The 17,825-nt window shown below is 45.3% G+C and overlaps 1 protein-coding gene across 2 annotated transcripts in view; it reads left to right on the forward strand.

The window, feature by feature from the left end:
- FOXO3 (forkhead box O3) overlaps positions 1-12,931 on the forward strand; it is a 111,797-nt gene extending 98,866 nt beyond the window's left edge. For both annotated transcript variants that reach the window (XM_054569800.1, XM_054569799.1), the window contains exon 4: positions 8,182-12,931. The gene's annotated coding sequence lies outside the window, so the exon portion shown is untranslated. The remainder of the gene's footprint in view (positions 1-8,181) is intronic.
- The last annotated feature ends 4,894 nt before the right edge of the window (positions 12,932-17,825 follow it).

Raw genomic sequence — 17,825 nt, forward strand, 5'->3', positions numbered from 1 at the left:
AGAAACATTGACTGGTTGCCTTCTCATATGCTCCCTGACCAGGGATCAAACCTGCAACCTGGGTATGTGCCCTGACCAGGAATCAAACCCATGATTCTTCGGTCTACAGGACAACGTTCCAACCAACTCAGCTACACCAGCCAGAGCAGGAACCCCTATTTTATTTACCTCTATCCCCTGTGCCCAGAGCCCTGCAGGTACTCAATAAATGAATTTTGTTTAATGAATTCAGGCTTTTCTTAAGCACTTGCACTAATATTGGGCTAACCATTTTGCCAGGCAGCTCATCCAACAGTAGACCCCACTCTATGGCTGAGAAGAGCTTGATATATGACAAAGGCGTACAAAAAACTCACTAAGAATCAAGAATAAAAACCAAAGAATCCATTGTTCTCAGGGGTTTGTTGACCTTTTTCAGCAATACTCTAGGGCAGGATTTCTTTAGGGGTTTCCTTTGAACACTGGCGTTGTGACTTCTTGAAGAAAAAGGATTCGATTCAAGGTATCAGAAGCAGGACCAAGGCTGGAACTGAAACACAGCCCTCTGTGCAGAGCTCCTGTGCCCTTGGCGGCAGGTGTTTTGTTTCATTTCTTTCTCTTCCCACTCATAGATGTGGACCCTACTCTCTAGATATTGTTTTCTTTAATAACTCTTTTTTCTCCCTAAAATCTGTAACATTCATGTATTAAAGGATGAGAATTACTTAGTCATGAAGGCCTCAGAGTAATTTCAGTGTCCCTGAAGAATAAAACTTTAATTGCCAGTCTTGGCTTGATTGAAAGTTTGCATATCAGCATGTTCTCTCTTTCTCCCCACCCCTTCCCTTTCCCCTTCCACTTCTCTCTCAGCTCTTTTCTCTCTTGTGAAAGAAGTTGGAACCATAAGATTTTTCTTTTTTTAAGTAGTCATGTTTGTGTGGAGTGTTTGATTTGACTCCTTGGAGGAAATTAATGATCAAGAAGAGAAAGCCAGAGTTTCTAAGGTTGAAATTCACCAGGCCTCCATTTGTATACCTGCAACTGTAATTAATTGGAACTTTGATTGGTCATTCATGTGTTCAGAAATGATCAACCCAACATATCTATAAGTAATCAGAAAATATGTGTTGACTGATAGACCTGTTAGATGGTGTACCTTTTGCCTGCCACCCGAGTGCCTCCAGCTAGGGCACTCCCTGCCTAGCCCCAGCCACTTCAGGTTGCCCTGCTGGCTGGGATGGGGGACCCCACGATCAGGAGGTGAGGGTCGTGCATGTTGCACTAATACATTCTGCACTCCTGGCCCGACCGCTGGTGTCAGGGTGGTCCTTTGTCTGTCTGTTTGATCTTGATCCATCCTTAAGATGCTCTTTTCAGTTCCTTCTTGGTTTCCTTCCCTTGTTTTGTGTCTGCTGTTTCTTGACCACCACCTGTGTCACCTGCATGTCCGGCTTGTACCTTATAGGTGGATGAGTAGAATTGAAATAGCTGATTTTGTGTTTTCAATGTCAGAGTCACTTTGGAAAAAATTAGATTATCTTCAAAACTATATCTAAAGCAGAAAAAAAGACTTTAGAGATCCTTCTGTTCTAGGTCAAGGGAGGCTTGGATGGGCTGGTGCATAACATCTGCACTTGCACCAAGCCCCTAGGGCTCTGGGGCATCCCAGCTTGGAACGGTGACAGCTCAGCTCTCAGTCACCCTCTACCCCCCCACCCCGCCCCACTCCCCGCCAGTAAATGCAGTGTAGGGTCACACAGGATGGGGCCGCAGCCAGCAAACGTGAACATTGTGATACTCAGGTTCTGGTTTATGGCTCTAAGCATTTCTTCCTGGACTAGAGTTCTCTTTTGTTTCTAAATGGGGAGTCACTTTAGCAATGACAGCATTTTGAGAGTTAGAAAAGCAAGACTTAATTTTGGACCTGGTAATAAAGAATGTGCACAGTGGGATCTACAGAAAGGGTGTGAAAAGGTAAATTCTTTATTAAATGCTTACTATTAAAATTTTTAATTAATTAAAGCAGTATTTTTATTTTTTCAAATTAAATTAGTTGAATGTTAAAATCGTTCCTTGTATGGATCCTTAGAAGGTTTTGTGAGTTTTAGGAACTCGATTGGAACCACCCTCTCTCAAGGGGCATTAAAATTCTAGGTCTTGTCCCACAAGCTGTAGGTTTCTGCCTGGATTCAAATAAAAGCAAGTCTTAGTAAATGTGAGTAGATCTAAAATGCTGAGAGGGTGGCATTTGATTGGCATAGGAGAAGAGAGGGTTATTCCAGAAGGATGGTTCACTCCTTTATTCAGCCAACATTTGTTGCAAAGCTATTCTGTATTTCAGCTTTGCAGGCTACTTGGGACATCAAGAAAATTTTGTTCCCCGGATTAGAATGTATGCCTCTTGAGGGTGAATACCATTCCTCAGACAGTGCTCTTGAAATAGTTGGTGCTTCATCCCTGTTTGATATGGTTTGAAGGTTTCTTTCTGTTTGCATGGAATTCAACATTTTGGGAGCTTAATGTCTATGAAAAAGCAGCCATTCCGGGCACTATGTGGTTAGGTGTCAGGTGAGTGGCTCAGGAGCTTAGTAGAGGACAGCCAAGGGAAGGTGGGGCTGGCTGTGATTCACAGGGGTGGGGAGAGCGGACCAGACGCAGTGTGACTGCACCCGACCTGTGGACGGGGAGGCTCTGTTCCCAAGGCGCGGGCGGGGACAGTGGAGCCTGGCCTCTGCCCGCTGAAGCTCAGGGGTATCATAATGAAGGTTAAGTAAGCATGAATCCAGAGAGGACCCAGCGCCCCTTCAAGGCATGTGCCTTTAAAATAATTCTTTCAAAGAATGTAATAAGAAACCTTACATGCTCATCTGTGTGGTTTGAAAATGTAGGAGTCTTAAGAAGATATGAAATCTCTGCAGCTTTGTGATTGACAGTAGATTAATACGTATATTTCTGCCATGTTAAACACCATATTTATCTCTGGATACACAAAGAATATTGGTCAATGTATCTCTGCTCCAACATAAAGACAGATAGGACATTCTTAAGTTAAATTTATTTTAACCATCAGTAATTTCTGCAGTTTAAGCACCAGGAAAGTCAGTGCCTACATGCAGGTCACCCCTGCTCTTTGTCCCCAGCTGTGAAGCCTGGGAGGTCGCTCTCCCCTGCATTTCCCCGTGCTCCACCAGCTCGGCGCCCGCACCGGCTGGAGGGGCATCCCACGCGAGGTCTAGGTTTGGGCGTCCGGAGGCAAAGGCTCTGTAGGGGCCTGTCACCAGCCTTCACAGACAAACTTCCCCTGCCATATCGGAAAGCCCAGAAGTTACTGGGAGAGAGCAGAAGGGGGTTACCTATACAAGCAAGCTTTTCTTTTACACAAACGTAAGTTTTTTTATTTTATTTTTTTTAACAGTGCATGTAGCCGAGTGTCTTTGCAGTATCTTCCTGAGAGTCACCTTTTGCTCCAGGAAGCTTATTTTAAGCTTCCCTGTAACATCCTCACCTTCTTCATAAGCATATCCTTGCCCATCAGAAAGCACCAGAACCTATGGGCTGTGTTTCCTGGGAAGGACAGCAATAGGAACATTTATGTTTTATTCCCAGATTAAAGTTGATTGCTGTTGTTAGGTTTTCCTTTTCAGGAAGATTCCTCAGCTGAATACAGGTTGGCTTCCAGCTTGGCTAAAACTTCTGTACCTGTCCTGTTTCCCTTGTAAACTTTGCTGTCTAAAACCTGGCAAATTGACAGCATTTGCCAAGTTGTATTTTTCTAGAGCTGCCCCTCCCAGCGCCCCTTCCCTGGCAGTCGTAGAGGGCGGCCCTGTTGGGCCAGCATCACAGGCAGGCGGCTGGTTATTATGCAGTGCCCTGATTCCTCTCTATCACCATTCCAACCCGGAAGATACTGAAAAATAACCAAATTAAGCCGGTCTCATATCCATGAGGATGTTTTCTGAAGCTGCTTCATGTGTGGCCTGTGAAGGTGACCTCCAAGGGAACCACTTCCATTTCAGAAATAGATGTGGCTGCTTACCCTAGACCCCCCAAAATGTTGTTTTTCCTGGGGTGACATCAGCTACAAAAGCCTTGGTGGGCGTTGGCAGGTTGCTGTGCCTCACAGGAGGAATTGGGTGTCCCTTAGGTACCTCTGGAACAAAGCCAAGATGGTGGCAGGCAGGCATTGCTTCGCTCTCTACTCTGGGACAGAAACATTTACACTCTGCAACGCCTCCCTGTCCTCTGAACTCAATGAGAGGCTTCCCTGTCAGATTGTGTGAACATCGATGCTTTTCCTTTTCTTTCCTCAATGTCCACATTTAGTCCCCAACTTGCCCCAGGGGTTGCAAGTTTGGCTTCAATTATCCTTATGTTTGAAGAGTGAGGAAAAGTGGTGTTTCACTTTGATTTTGTTTTTCAGGCCAACTTTCCTCCAGACATCTTTTGGTTTTAGCTAGGAAAGCAGTGGCTTGCCTTCCTGGGTCTGTGGATACAAAAGTTTCATCCGACTGGCTCTTTTCCTTCCGTGACATATTTGGTATTAGGGTCCTGTTCCTTTCTTCTCTGCCAAGAAGATAAAAACACTACTGAAAACTCCAAATCTGTCACCATGGAGTTATGTTGTAGGAGGACAGCAGTAGGAACATTTATGTTTTTATTCCCAGATTAAAGTTGATTGGGGTTGTTATGTTTTGTATAGAGTTTTTTGGAGGCGTTGCCCTTTCTTAGAACATCATGTGACTTAGTGGTGCTAATTAGGCAGAAACTTGTCTTCCCTACAGATGCCAAGATTATAGAGGGACTTGCTCTCACCAGAGACCAGATGACAGCATCTATAGATAATTTTAGAACGGGCCTCATCACTCGGTCTCCCCATTTCATTTTCCTTGCATTGGCAGCCTAATTTCAAACTTTCTTATTGGGCAAGGAAGGGGAATGAGGGGGACCTTCTCCCTATTAATGAAAGTCACTGATGGGATGGGACATTTTCATATTTACTGTTAGTTGGCCTGTTGCCTAGTAACTGTAAAGTGATAGCTGTAATTCCCTTCAGCTGTGTGCTTCCTTTTCCTTCCAAATTTTGCTTAATCTGATGTGTTTTTAAACTTAGCAGGGCATCAGCATATACACATAAACCTCACATTTAACTAAAATGTCTTACATTGAACAATGTAAGAATGGTGGGAGCTTCATTAAAATCTAGGAGACTTGTACCCAACCTCAGTATCATTAAATTCACAGCTCAGTGGTTGGTCTCACTCCTAAATGTGCTCCCTCTGTTCTTTCAGTGCTTGGTGGAGTCAGGTAAACATGCAGACATTGACTGGTTATAAATCTAAGGCAGATGAGGGGCTGCTTTCCTTATGACTATTTTTAATCGTAAGGTCTTCCTAATGAATGATGATTCTGGTTTTCCTCTTGGAAGGATGATTGTATTTCTGTTCAATATTTATCTGGTTCCTTTATGTTTTCATGTTATTTTACAATCTGTTTGCCATCCATCACAAGTCGAAAACAAGAGAAAACAAGTCGCCTTCCTGTTCTGTGGAGCAGGAGTTTTTCTGTAAACTTTGAGAGCTGCCTCTAGACTGGGCCCGGGCCTCTCTGGCTTAACCTGCAGGCACAGAAGGGCTCTGAGCCAGGCGGGAGGCGTGTCCGTGAGACTCTGGGGCAGTACCAGGTCTCAGCGCCATGGGTGCCCCAAGCCCATTGTGCAGAAAGGGAAAGTGATGATCAGTGCATCTCCTTTTTCACTGTGACACTTCGTGAAGATTCTGGGCCTTTTGATGAGGGAACGGGCATTTGGCGTGGGGATTGTTGTCGGCTCTTGCTTTGGACCTGCCCCGTGTGGGCCTCCTGTCCCGGGCCTCACGGTTAATGCCCTGCTGTGCCTCGTACAATGGCATATTGGGGGTTGCAGTGCCCTCCGTCTCCTTCCTTCCTATGCTGAGCCAGCCCCAGCCTCAAAGCAAGCTGTGTGCTTGGCCCGTGCGTTTGTGGAAGAAGTGTGTCACCATCCTAGTTCCACGGCTGAATAATTAACACCAATGGGAACAGGGGGATGGGGTCTGAATTAGGTAATACTTTATAGCTTATCCCTTGGCACTCTCAGTAAGCCAGGATCGAGAGTTGGGGACCAAAGTCCCCTGATGACTAATTGCGTAGTGACATTAGGTTGTGGTTTATTAAGTCTTATTGTGAAGGGAGAAACCAGATTTCCTTCTAAAGAAACCTATCTGCACCCGTTTGTCCATGCCTCAGGGGTCCGAGGTAGAGGCACAGGACAGCATGGGCTCTCGAAGGCTCTGTTCCTCACAGATACTGAGATCTGGGGTCTAGTTTAGCCTTTCTCCCTCTGAAATCAATAGGCTGTTATTTTATAGTCCAGGATAAACTGTCTCATGGCCTTACAAAGCAAAGCATAGCTCCAAAAATGCCATTGGCCAGAGAAACGAAATACTGGGAATAGGGGAAGAAGGGGCTTTTCCTGCTTTTGTCTCTGCTGCCAATGAAACAACCTCAGCTCTCGTACTTAGAGCCATAACCGGGGTAACTACGACCTTGGGTGTAACGTTACAAATACCACTGTCTTTCTGAACATTGGCAGTGAAAGGTGAGATTGCCAACCAGTGCAGTCACAGAAGAGAGCAGGTCGCAAGTGGACTTGTGAAAATTCTGCATGAGCCTCATGATGCTATCTCCTCTGAAGAGGGGGAAGCAGATGTTAGTATGTGTGTGTGAGAGCTTATTGATGCATTTTTCATTACTTGTTCACCTTATCTGGTGAGCAGATCGTGAGTTCATGTTGCTTCACTACCACTTTTGTATCCATTTCTTGGCCTGGAGCCAATTTTTCCTACCACGGCAGCTGACACTGTCTCTGTAAACAGAAGGTCTTATGTCTTGAGACCTGTCACGTCCGTTCTTTTGGCTACATCTCTATGCAGTCGACCCTTGAACAACACAGGTTTGAACTGCATGGATCCAGTTATACGTGGATTTTTCTTTCTGTAAATGTGTTCAAAAATTTTTAGAGATTTGCTTCAATTTGAAAAACTTGCAGATAGCCTAGAGATACCAGAAAAAAAATTTAAAAGGTATGTCATGAACATATAAAATACATATACATACTTTCTCTTCCTTATGATTTTCTTAATAACATTTTCTTTAGCTAACTTTATTGTAAGAATACAGCATATAATATGTACAACTTACAAGTTATATGTTAATCTACTATTTCTGTTACTGGTTTTTAGTAGGTAAGTTTTGGGGGAGTCAAAGTTAATGGTGGATTTTCAGCTGTGCCAGGGGTTTGGCGCCCCTAAGTTCCACATTGTTCAGGGGTCATCTGTACTTTTTAAAAATGTCCTGTAACTTCTCCAGGCTCAGTGGTCACGTGAAGTCTGATAAGACTTGTGTAAGTTAGATGCTCTGAGAGGACCCCTGTTGTGCCTTCCCACTGAAGACCTTTAGAATCAAAATAATAGTGTTGTTAATTGTTAAAGGGATGTTTCATGAGAGATGGTTTTTTGCCATGTGTGTGTGTTACATAATCTTCTTTCCTCTGTAGATTTTTAATATAAAAAGCAAATTCCTAAGACAGCCCACGTAAAGATTACTTACCTCTTTTTTAGTGGGGGAAGTAAGATGACCTCCAACCAGCAGTGTAGACTTACTAAGCCTTTGTGGAGAAAGTCATTTCATCTCCCTTGGGATAGTAATGGAAGGGGTGGTAAGCAAAGCCAATTAGTCCACGTAGCCAGTGGGAAAGAACCAGAGAGCAGAGCTGGTTTGCTTAGAGTGACCACCTTCATTGGTTTTAGCATAGAAGTCCCATGTCCCAGAAAATCCCTGGTCCAAAAAACTAGAGCAACATCCCGCCTGCACCCTGGGTGTCCCTTACTTGAAAGGGTTCACTAAAACACCCCTAATTTTGCTCATCTTTTATAATCTCCCAAAGTGAATGACCCCATTTCCTTTGAGCTTTTTCAACTTGAGAGCATTTTGCAATCAAGCAGAGAAATAAGGTAAGTTGATTCCCTACATCGTCCTTAGGCTTTGAGATCTTTGAAGCTGGTCCCCTTGGCTAGGAGGTGGGGGTAGGGAGATGGGAGGCTGATGAAATGTGACCATGAGGTACCTGCCCACTCTTGCCATTCGAATGCCCTTAACCATTTCTGGTTTTCTTTTCTCCTCCTGTAGACCCTCAAACTGACACAAGACCTACAGAGAAAACCCTTTGCCAAATCTGCTCTCGACAAGTGGACAGTGATACCGTTTACAGCTTAACACCTTTGTGAATCCCATGCCATTTTCCTAACCCAGCAGAGACTGTTATGGCCCCTTACCCCAGGTGAAGCACTTACCCTTGGAACAGAACTCTATATCTACAGTATGCAAATCTTCCTTGTACGGGGTGATGCGCCACCTGCCAGCGAAGGACAGCACCCTGCCAGCACCACCCACCCTCCGTCAGAGCACACCGTGAGCCCCTGTTGGTGACTGTGTGGTGTTTTAATACCGTGATGGTTTATGGGATGTTCTAAGTGTTGTTTTGTGTTTGTTTTCCTTTGACTTTCTGAGTTTTTCACATACATTAACTTGCTGTATTTTTCTGTTAAAATGTTAACCATTCTTCCCCTGGCAAATTTAAAAACAGAAGGAAAAGGTACCTGTTACCATTTTGGCTTTGGGCATCACAAGTGTTTGAGCCCGTGGAACTCCATAAACTAACAAATTACATAATCTAGAGGGGGATTTTCTTTCTTCTTTTGTTTGGTAGAAAACTATCCTTTTCTAAGAACTGAACAATGGCACAACTGTTTGCTATGCGCCCCAGTCCAGGACTGCACCCTGTACAGGCACAACGGATGGAACCGGGCCACCGGCGCAGTGCGTTTCAGCTCTGAGTCAGGGTGGCGGGCAGGCGCGCGCGGCCCCAGCACCTGGTCTGCAGTTGCCGGGTCAGTGGGGTGGGGTTTGTGGTCTCCTGCCAGTATCCTCGGCTAATGTAGCAAACAGTGATGCTGTGTTGGTTGGAAATTAGGATCCTTTCAGGAAAGAAATCAGCTCAGCTGTCCACTAATTGCCAAATGCCACTAAAGGATTTAGTTTGAAGGAGAAAAGAAAAAAAGTCCTGTTTTGCTTTGTAGAAGAAATGAACTTGCAGGTGAGCATTAAGCCTACAGTGAGAAATGTGTGAAAAGTACAAACCCAAGTCAGTGGAGGGGGAGCTCTAAGTTCACTGTTTTCCTAAATACACACCCTTGATTTTTCAACCTTGCTGTGTATAATCTGATCTACTAGATGTGTATGAGTGAGAGGCAGTAGTATACAAACTGATTTTTTTTTTATATATAATCTTAGATTGTAATTGTACCAGTGACACAATGGAAGTACAAGATGGGGCAGTTTTGACTTTTTTCTTCCCACTTTCCTGCTTCTATGGACTTCATTTTGTTTTGTTTTCAAAAAGTTACGGTGCTGTATAGGTGCTTTCTGTTTAACCTGGAACGTGGGATTATACTACTTACCTTCTTTGGTAGACAGAGTAGTTGGGAACACCTTTGGTACATATGAAAATGATGTAACGATGCTCTGATTAGCACAGCATATGCATACTTCTCCAAAGTGATATATGAAGACTCTTTTCTTTGCATAAAACGCATTAGGCATATAAGTGTATAAATATATTTTATCATGTACAGTACAAAAGTGGAACATTCTGCATGGACGTTAGGAATACAGGCTAGTATTTCAGCACAGACCTCCCTGCATGAGTTCTCGCTGACGCTTGCACCGTGCAGTGGGCACTGACTCCCTTCCACCAACACAGACGTGCCGCCTGACCCCCTGCACCCACCACTGGCCACCAGGGGCCCCCTTGTGCACCGTGCTTTATAATTCCTCTGGGGATAATATTGGTGGTGATAACAGCTCCTTGCGTAATGAAAGTTCCATTTGGTATTGTCACACGTCTCTCCTGCCTCGCTTGGGTTGTCATGTTTGAGCGATGGCCCTGTGGATTTCATCTTGCCTTTTACTGAATCTGTAAATTGTTGTGCAGTTGTGGTTATAGTAGACCTGTAGCGTATCGCCTTTCTAAACTGCTACAAGTTTATAATTTTCATTTTAAAAGTATGTATAATTTTTTAAAATATATATTCTATTCACGTGGTCTGCTTGTCAGTGAGACAGACTTTTGCTTACTATATTTCTTTATATAATGCTAGCCACTTCCTCGATTCTTTGGTAGTCTGCTGTACACAAGCACTGTCCAGTCTCAGCGAAAGAGGGCTGCCTCGCTGGGTTTCTGAGTGACGTTGCCCTGCGTGGAGTTGTAGTTCAGAGACAGCGGCAGCGGCTTGGTGGGATGGGGAGTATTGGATACAAAGGAGGATCCAGAGTGCTTCCAACCTGAGGGCCCTGAGAATTTCTCTCCGGAGCTCAAAGAAACAAGCAAACTAACAAAATAGCTTTTTGCTTTTGCAGTTTTATAGACCCCGGGAGCTACTTTTGGAGTAAGAAAGGCAACCCTCAAGTGTTTTTCATCTTTAAATGTTCCATTCCTTTCAGACATGTGACATCTCATTTATTCTCTCCCCCCCACCCCGCCCCCGTGTTTGTTAGATTTCAGGCAGAATGTCTTATAAAATGTTCCAAAATCAGATTATCATTTAATCTAAAAGAGCTGAGGGAGGGACAGAGGAGAGAAGAGAGCAGGGCAGCCACAGAGCAGAGCAGGAAAATGGAGGGGAAGGGGCACTTCGAGTTTTTTGGTTCGCCCCGCCCCCCGCCCCGCCCCCCGAAGTAACAGCATCTACACGTAGAGAGTTGTGGAGCGCTGAGGTCAGGGTAAGGTCAGGTGCCAGCACGTCAGTCCTAGGAGGGCGTCAGAGTGGAACAGTTAGGCCTGTCCAGGGTCACAGCAGTCCCTCTGTCATCCTTGGCCATGCTCTTGGACACCCACCCAGAGGCCAGGGCACCTCCAACCAGCCAGGTTCTGAAGTGGCCGGACTGGACAGAGGGGTCACCCTGAGCCCTCTGTCTCTCATATTAAGACCTGCTTTCAGGAAGGACCCACTGTTGACCACCATGTGGAGATGGGAGTGTCCTGGGCCCTCACAGCAAGTCCTCTGATCGGAGCATCTCAGCAGAATGCTTAGTAGCTTCTGGAGCCTGGCTGCTCTCGCATTTGCATGCTGATGAGAACTCTCCAAGGCAACCCTTGGCCTCCAAATAGGCTGCTCTGGGCAGCCTTCCGCTTTTTGATGGGAAATTAGAAGATTGACTGATATTGAAAGCATGACATGTATTCTGCAGCTCTGTTGTTCTCTTCAGGACTCCAGAACCAGATACTTTTTACCAAAGTTAGAGAAGAGCTTTATCACGAGCTTTCACTGTCCTGGTGCGGGCACTGACCGCCGGGTCCGGTGTGCCCCGTTAACTGTGAATGCCTCCAAGGTCAGGGTCCTTTAGCGCATCCTCTGTGTTACAATGATTGCTGAAACACATTTTGAAAACTTTCAGAAGTTTTTATCCTGTTAACAGGAATACTGTGCATACACACGTAGAACAAGGCAGACTTTGTGTGTTTGGCGTTGGGTTTTGGCCTTACGTGTGTGTCACTTCCCCTCCCTGAGGAGAGGACCCCTGGGCTCACTGCTCAGGACAGATATGCCCAATCTCAGGGTGTCATTTCAAGTGGCTTCCAAACCTGTGAAGGATGGTAGGCACAGACTTCACCACTACCTAATGAACCCCCCACTTAAAGATAAGGAACCTTTGACTCTCTTAGGACTGCCAAGAGAAAAGCAGCCAAGCAGCCGTCTCGAGCACTGAAGCCACAGGCCGGTGAGGGGAACTAAAAACGTTACCCTCCCTCTCCGAACGCAGAGACAGCACCCTGACAGCTCTGAACTCCGATGTCCTTCTTCTGGCTGTATTCAGGGAGCACTGTATGATTAGGCATGATATTTTTTTTTTAATTAACAAAAGCAAATTTTTTTGATAGAAAGGCAGTCACTGGCCAAGAAGTATGAAAAAGCCAGCCTGTCATGACGGTTGGGGGAGGCAGGGCACTAGAGGGGCCGGTGAAGTCCTCCTGAAGTCATGTCTGTCAAACAGTGTCTGAAAGCAGATGCCCAAGAAATTAAAAAGAGTATATTATTTTTGATCTAAACCTTTCATGGGTAGCAATTTGTGCAGTCTGAGTGATTGAAATATTTTCTCCTTGTGTAATTTTATTTGTATGTATTTTTCTTTGACGAATGATTGGTGACGAGGCCACTGCCACATTTCAGAAATATTTGTGTGGCTGCTTTTAAAAACTGTGTGTCTGGTCACTTATATCTCTAAAATTATCTCATTGCCTGGCAATCAGTCTTCTCTCATATACTTGTCCTAGCACATTATTTATGTACATGGGAAATGTAAACAGGTGTGAAGGAGGACCAGAAAAATTAGTTCATATTAAAAAAAAAGTGCATTGTGCATTTTGGCTTCACATGTTGAAATTTTTTTAAGGAAAAAAAGTTGCATGAATGGGGGAAAATCTCTATACAGTATCTGTAAAACGGTCTTATCTGTTTCGATTTCTTGCTCATACCCCATACAAGTAGAAGTAAATATGGTGCATGGCCATATTCAAACACCCAAGAGTCAAGCAGTCAATGCTCTGGTTTGAAGCGCCTCATCCTTCCTCTCAAAGCCGATACTATCATTGCATTCTTACTGAGGATTTTGTCTAACCGTTGTTGCCATGAATTAACTCTTTGGTCTTTCTTTTCAAGAATCAAAGCCAGTTTGATTTGGGAATCTTCCCCTTTCCAAACGAAATAGAGATACAGTACTTAACTTTCCTTGGTGTTTGTAGATATTGCCTTGTGTATTCCATTTAAAACAGTAGTTTGTGAAAGAGATGGTGACGCATGTAAATAAAGCATCAATGACACTCTATCTTACTCCAAGAAGTCTTTTGTTCCCCCTCCCCCTCTCTTTAACCCCAGAAATGAAATCGCTGAGTTTATCTCAGGGTCTTTCTTGTGGAAGGACTTCGCAGGGTGGGAGAGGAACAAAACTGAGGGGCCGGATCATGAGATCTTGAAACTCAGTGAAGCTGACAAACTTTCTCGGGCCTACTTTTGACCTCCACGGACAACCAATATAATGAAAGCAGATTTAAGGCGTGGTTCATGGTGGCCGGTGGCCACTGTCGGTGTGCACTGCGTCATGTTACCCCGGAGGAGCTTTTAAGTTGGGAGGCAAGTTTTAGATTCTCTGCCTTCAGAGCATCAGAGGCTTTGCACTGTCAAAGTTTTGGCGCTAATGAGAGTCCTCATGTGAGTCCAACCAACGAACATCAGCCTTGAGCAGTGCCCTCCTGTGTATTGAAAGTCAAACACAATACTTTGGGCTCCTCGTGGGAACAGTATAAATGTTTCCTCTGTGTATACACAGAGGGGGCCTCTCAGTCAAGTTAGGGGGACTCTGCCCTATTGTAAAACTACTCCTAGTAGCTTGGGTTGTGTTTTTTATTTTAACAGACATTATAAAAATGATTCAGCTTTTAGAAACACCCCCCACCCCTGAATTGAGTTCAAAATCCCAAGCCATGTGATGGACTCCTATTGCAGATCACACAGGTAAAAAAGATTTTAAAGTTTGCCATTTAGGATAACACCTACATTGGTGGAGGGGCATACCTTCATGAGGTGGTCCTTACCATTGTTTTAATTACCTGTAAAGGTACAGCCTCACCATCTTCTAACATGCAAGCCAACTGGGAGGACATATTTCTTTGGAGATTGCTTCCCAATTTTGATTGTCTCCCTAAAGGTTAAAGATGGAAATTCAACATTAGCTATCATAAGATTCTCAGTAGACGATGCTCCCAAACCAGGTAAAAATGAAAGTTTTGACGATCACCAGCTACTAAGTTGATCTCAAGTGTGTCACGGGCCAGACCCTCTGTGATGGGCACTAAGAACTAGGAGCTGGGCCCCGCCCTCCCTGAGTCGGTATTCTAGCATATTCTATGTGCCGCACCTTGACAAATAAAGAACTAATTCTTGCTGACTCCCTGCTTCTGTTTGATGTTTAAAAGAGGAAGAATGTGGACTAATCTCTAAAATACTTCAGGGATTTGATTTTGCGGATGCCCACATAACAAAGGCAAACCTTTAAGCCAGCAAAGGTGACATGTACCAAGCTGGAACACAGCAGTCAAAGTTGGAGGAAGGTAGAAGTCATAGCCACTATCTGCCAGACACCCCCACCCCGCGCCTCACCTAGGACAAGGCGAGGTAGGGAGATGGCTACGGGGGCAGAAGTGGGAGGAGGCCCGTGGTGGGAACCAGCAGGGAGTTTGAAGTGCTGAGGAGGAGAGGAGCAGTCAGAAAGGGGCCCGCCCACCCTAGCTCTGCTTCCGTCTCCCTCAAAGAGAACTGGACACATTTGGAGCTGGAAGAAGAGGGGTCCTAACCCTGGGCTTTCCTCATTGAACGTTAGGAGAAGACTATTAGCACTTAGGACCTGAAGAAATGAGATCGTGTGCACGGGTGCAGTTTTGCCCAGTGCCTGCCCCAGTGACAGCTCAGCACTCTTTGTTTTTGCGTCCTTCCTCTGTGAGGACTTGCTGTGAACAGCACAAACATCACCATTCCCATGCGGGGAAGAAGAATCTCAATGCCCTTATATGGGCACAGGACCACCTCTGTGAATCCTCCATTCATTCCTCCCATAGCGCCTACAATGTGCCAGGCCCTGTGTTTGTCCCAGGAAGATGGGCTGTGGGCTGGGCTGAAGGAGGGAGGCCTGCTGGCATGAGTTCTTGAGTGAATCCCGTGAACGCAGCCAACGGCACATTGGTGGGACAGAGGGATCCGAGCCCAGGTAGCACAGAGGAAGTGAGCATTTGAACAGAAGGGCAGGAATGGGTTGGGCTTTCTAGCTGAAGTGATGAATCAGGGATAGAGGCGGGAGGCAGGAAAGACTGAAACGTGTTCAGGAAACAGCATGTTTGGACCTTAAAGAGCTCAAAGAAAACAGGTGAGCAGTCAGTCAAGAGAAATAAGCTGCCAGAGAATTCCAGACCAATTGGCTTGGATTCTGCTCGGAGAAGCCAGCGGGGCAGAGACCCAATCAGAGTGGGCCTTGAGGAAGGGCCCTCGGCCACGCTGTGGGGGTGGGTCCTGGAAGGGAAGGATGTTGAGAAAAGAAGTCGTGTTTATTCCAGAACTATTTTTGCAGCATATCACCCACAGAAAATGATGTTTATATGACACACCATATAAAAACATAAAAACGAGTTGCTCCAGGTCTCAGGCCGTAGAGGCTGCCCCGAGAGCTGAGGAATCCGTAACTCAGCACCCCTGTAACTGTCCAGGCAAGTTCAGAAGGCCAGATCAAGGAAGAAAATCACAAGAAACTTGGTAATGGTGAAGTCTAGGGGACAGAGAAGAGACTTTAACTTTCAACTCTCCGCCTGGTGTGTCATTTTAATTTATCAGAGAGGGAGTTTGTTACTTTTATAAATGTAGTTTTGCAAAAGCCAAGGTGGAGGGGCTAGCTTTGACTCCGCCTCTTCTGAGGATGGAAGGAATAAGAAATAATGTGAAAGAAGGGCCTTGGGGAGCCAAAGTGGAGATCACAAGAGAACCGACTGTGTACAAGGAATCTGGCCGAAAACTGGTATTGCGAAGTTGTGCCTTCGTAACTGGGTTTCTGAGCTAACAGATTTTCTTCTGTTAATATCTTGAATATCATAGTGTAGGAAATACTTAATTAGAACACAGGAATATTATGTACCTATTAAAACAATAATTATGGAAACTTCATATGCATAGAAAATGCTCATATTGTTTACACTCTTAGCTCTAATTTCCTATTGCTCTTATAACCTTATATTTTGATATAAGAAAAAAAATAGAGCATCCTGTGTAAACTATGGCTGGAGAGAGATACTGAGAGGTAATATGCAAAAATTGAAATAATTTTTGTGCCCTGGACATTTTTGGCTTTAACACTGGACTCAGGACCTCTGTGTTGCTGCCATGAATAATCTAGAACTGTTCTTCGGTCTTTCGCTCCACGTTCAAAATGGGAGAGCGGTGGAGCTGCCTGTTGCCCAAGCCCCAGCTGGCAGGGGGCATCAGAAACATGGCCCATTCCAGCAGGGTAGCAGGGGCTCCTTCCACAAAGGCGCACCCAGTGGGTGACGCCCCTAAGTAGGAAGAGGGTCCTCATGTGGGACATGTCCATTGTAGTCTGGCAAAGTGGATGATAGAATTTTTTTTTCAGAAGTACCTTCATTTTGTTGCACTGTATTTCTAATATTTCGAAAGGCAGCGCCTTCCCATGATGCAAAAGCCAGAAAGCATATAGGTACCCTCGGAATATTTCCTTCTCATCCCTGTTGGGTTCTCTAGTTCCTCCCACCCCTAATCTTCTGTAGCCTTCCTGAATTTCTTGTACACCTACAATCAGTTAAAATTCAGATTCTAGTTTTCCCCTTTTTATTACACAAACAGTACATTATACACCCTTTGGTGTATAATGATTTTTTATCTTTATTTTTATTAATGATTTTCTCACACATGGAAAAGGTGCTTTTATAGTTGTATGGTATTCCACTGTGCTAATGTATCATAATTCATTTAACCAGTAGTCCCCTGTGCATAGACACAGAACACTGAATTGTTTCTGAACGTTTGTTATCAGCAACGATGCAGTAAATAACTATATATATATGTGTGTATATATATACACATATATATGTATATGTATATACACATATATACATGTGTGTATGTATATATACATGTATATATGTGTGTGTGTGTGTGTGTGTGTATTACATACACATGCAAGAATCTGTAGGATTCATGCCCAAATGTGGAATTGCTGGGTCGTGGGGTATATATACAATTCCAATTTTGATAGAGATTGACCAAATTGCCCTCCAATGTACCAACTCACACCACCAACAAAATCTTAAGAATCTCTTGATTTCCCACTGCCTCATAATTGTAATGTTTTAAAAATGAGGTTGCAAGTCTGCCTTTCCTTCTGTCTCTGAGCCCCTGTGTTTTAAGGTAGTTAATGAGGGCCCGGTGAGGACAGGCCTGGGGACGGGCACGGGGCTTAGGAGGTCGACTCAGGGCCGCTGGGAACTGCTAGGGATGGTGAAGGCGCTGCAGGCACTCACAGTTGAACACCCATCCCTGTGCCCGCACGCTGAAGAGACATGCTGCCAACCTGTCCATCCAGTCTGGCCACGGGCTCCTCCCCTCACGCCACCAGCTTGGACCGCCCAGCCTCAGGGTCAGCAGCCTGACCTCGCAGCTGCACTCCCTCACCTCCCAGAATTCCAGAGGGGAGTTGTCACCCAAAGGAAACAAGTCTGGTCTCTTTGGCACCACACCACACACCTAGACCTATTCATAGCAAGATTGCACAACCAGCTGGAGGGTGGCCCGGCTGGGCATGGAGCTGTGCTGCTCCCCAGCCGGCCTGCCCCCACCCCCGGTGCCCCCCCGGGCCAGCCTTCCAGCTCGCTGCCCTGGACTGTTCCCTGGGGGCTCAGGGGCTTCGAGGTCGACTGGCTCCTCCCCTTGAAGTGGGGGAAATGTGCTCCTCCAAAGAAAAAGCTCTAACACTCTCCACAAGTCCTCCTCCTGCTGTGCCATGCTGGGTGGCGCCTGGGGTAGAGGAGGGCCTCTCATCAGGGAACACAGAAACCAAGAGGTGGGCTTTGACAAAAGAAGATACTGAAGTCACCTCACAAAGAAGCCCTTTATGCGTCTGTGGGGAGCCAGTGTCACGCAGTAAGGGAGGGAAACGCAACT

This window comes from Pteronotus mesoamericanus, unplaced genomic scaffold (genome assembly GCF_021234165.1).
Source record: "Pteronotus mesoamericanus isolate MK-2021 breed Mesoamerican mustached bat unplaced genomic scaffold, CSHL_Meso_final contig_20, whole genome shotgun sequence".
In the NCBI taxonomy this organism is placed as follows: domain Eukaryota; kingdom Metazoa; phylum Chordata; class Mammalia; order Chiroptera; family Mormoopidae; genus Pteronotus; species Pteronotus mesoamericanus.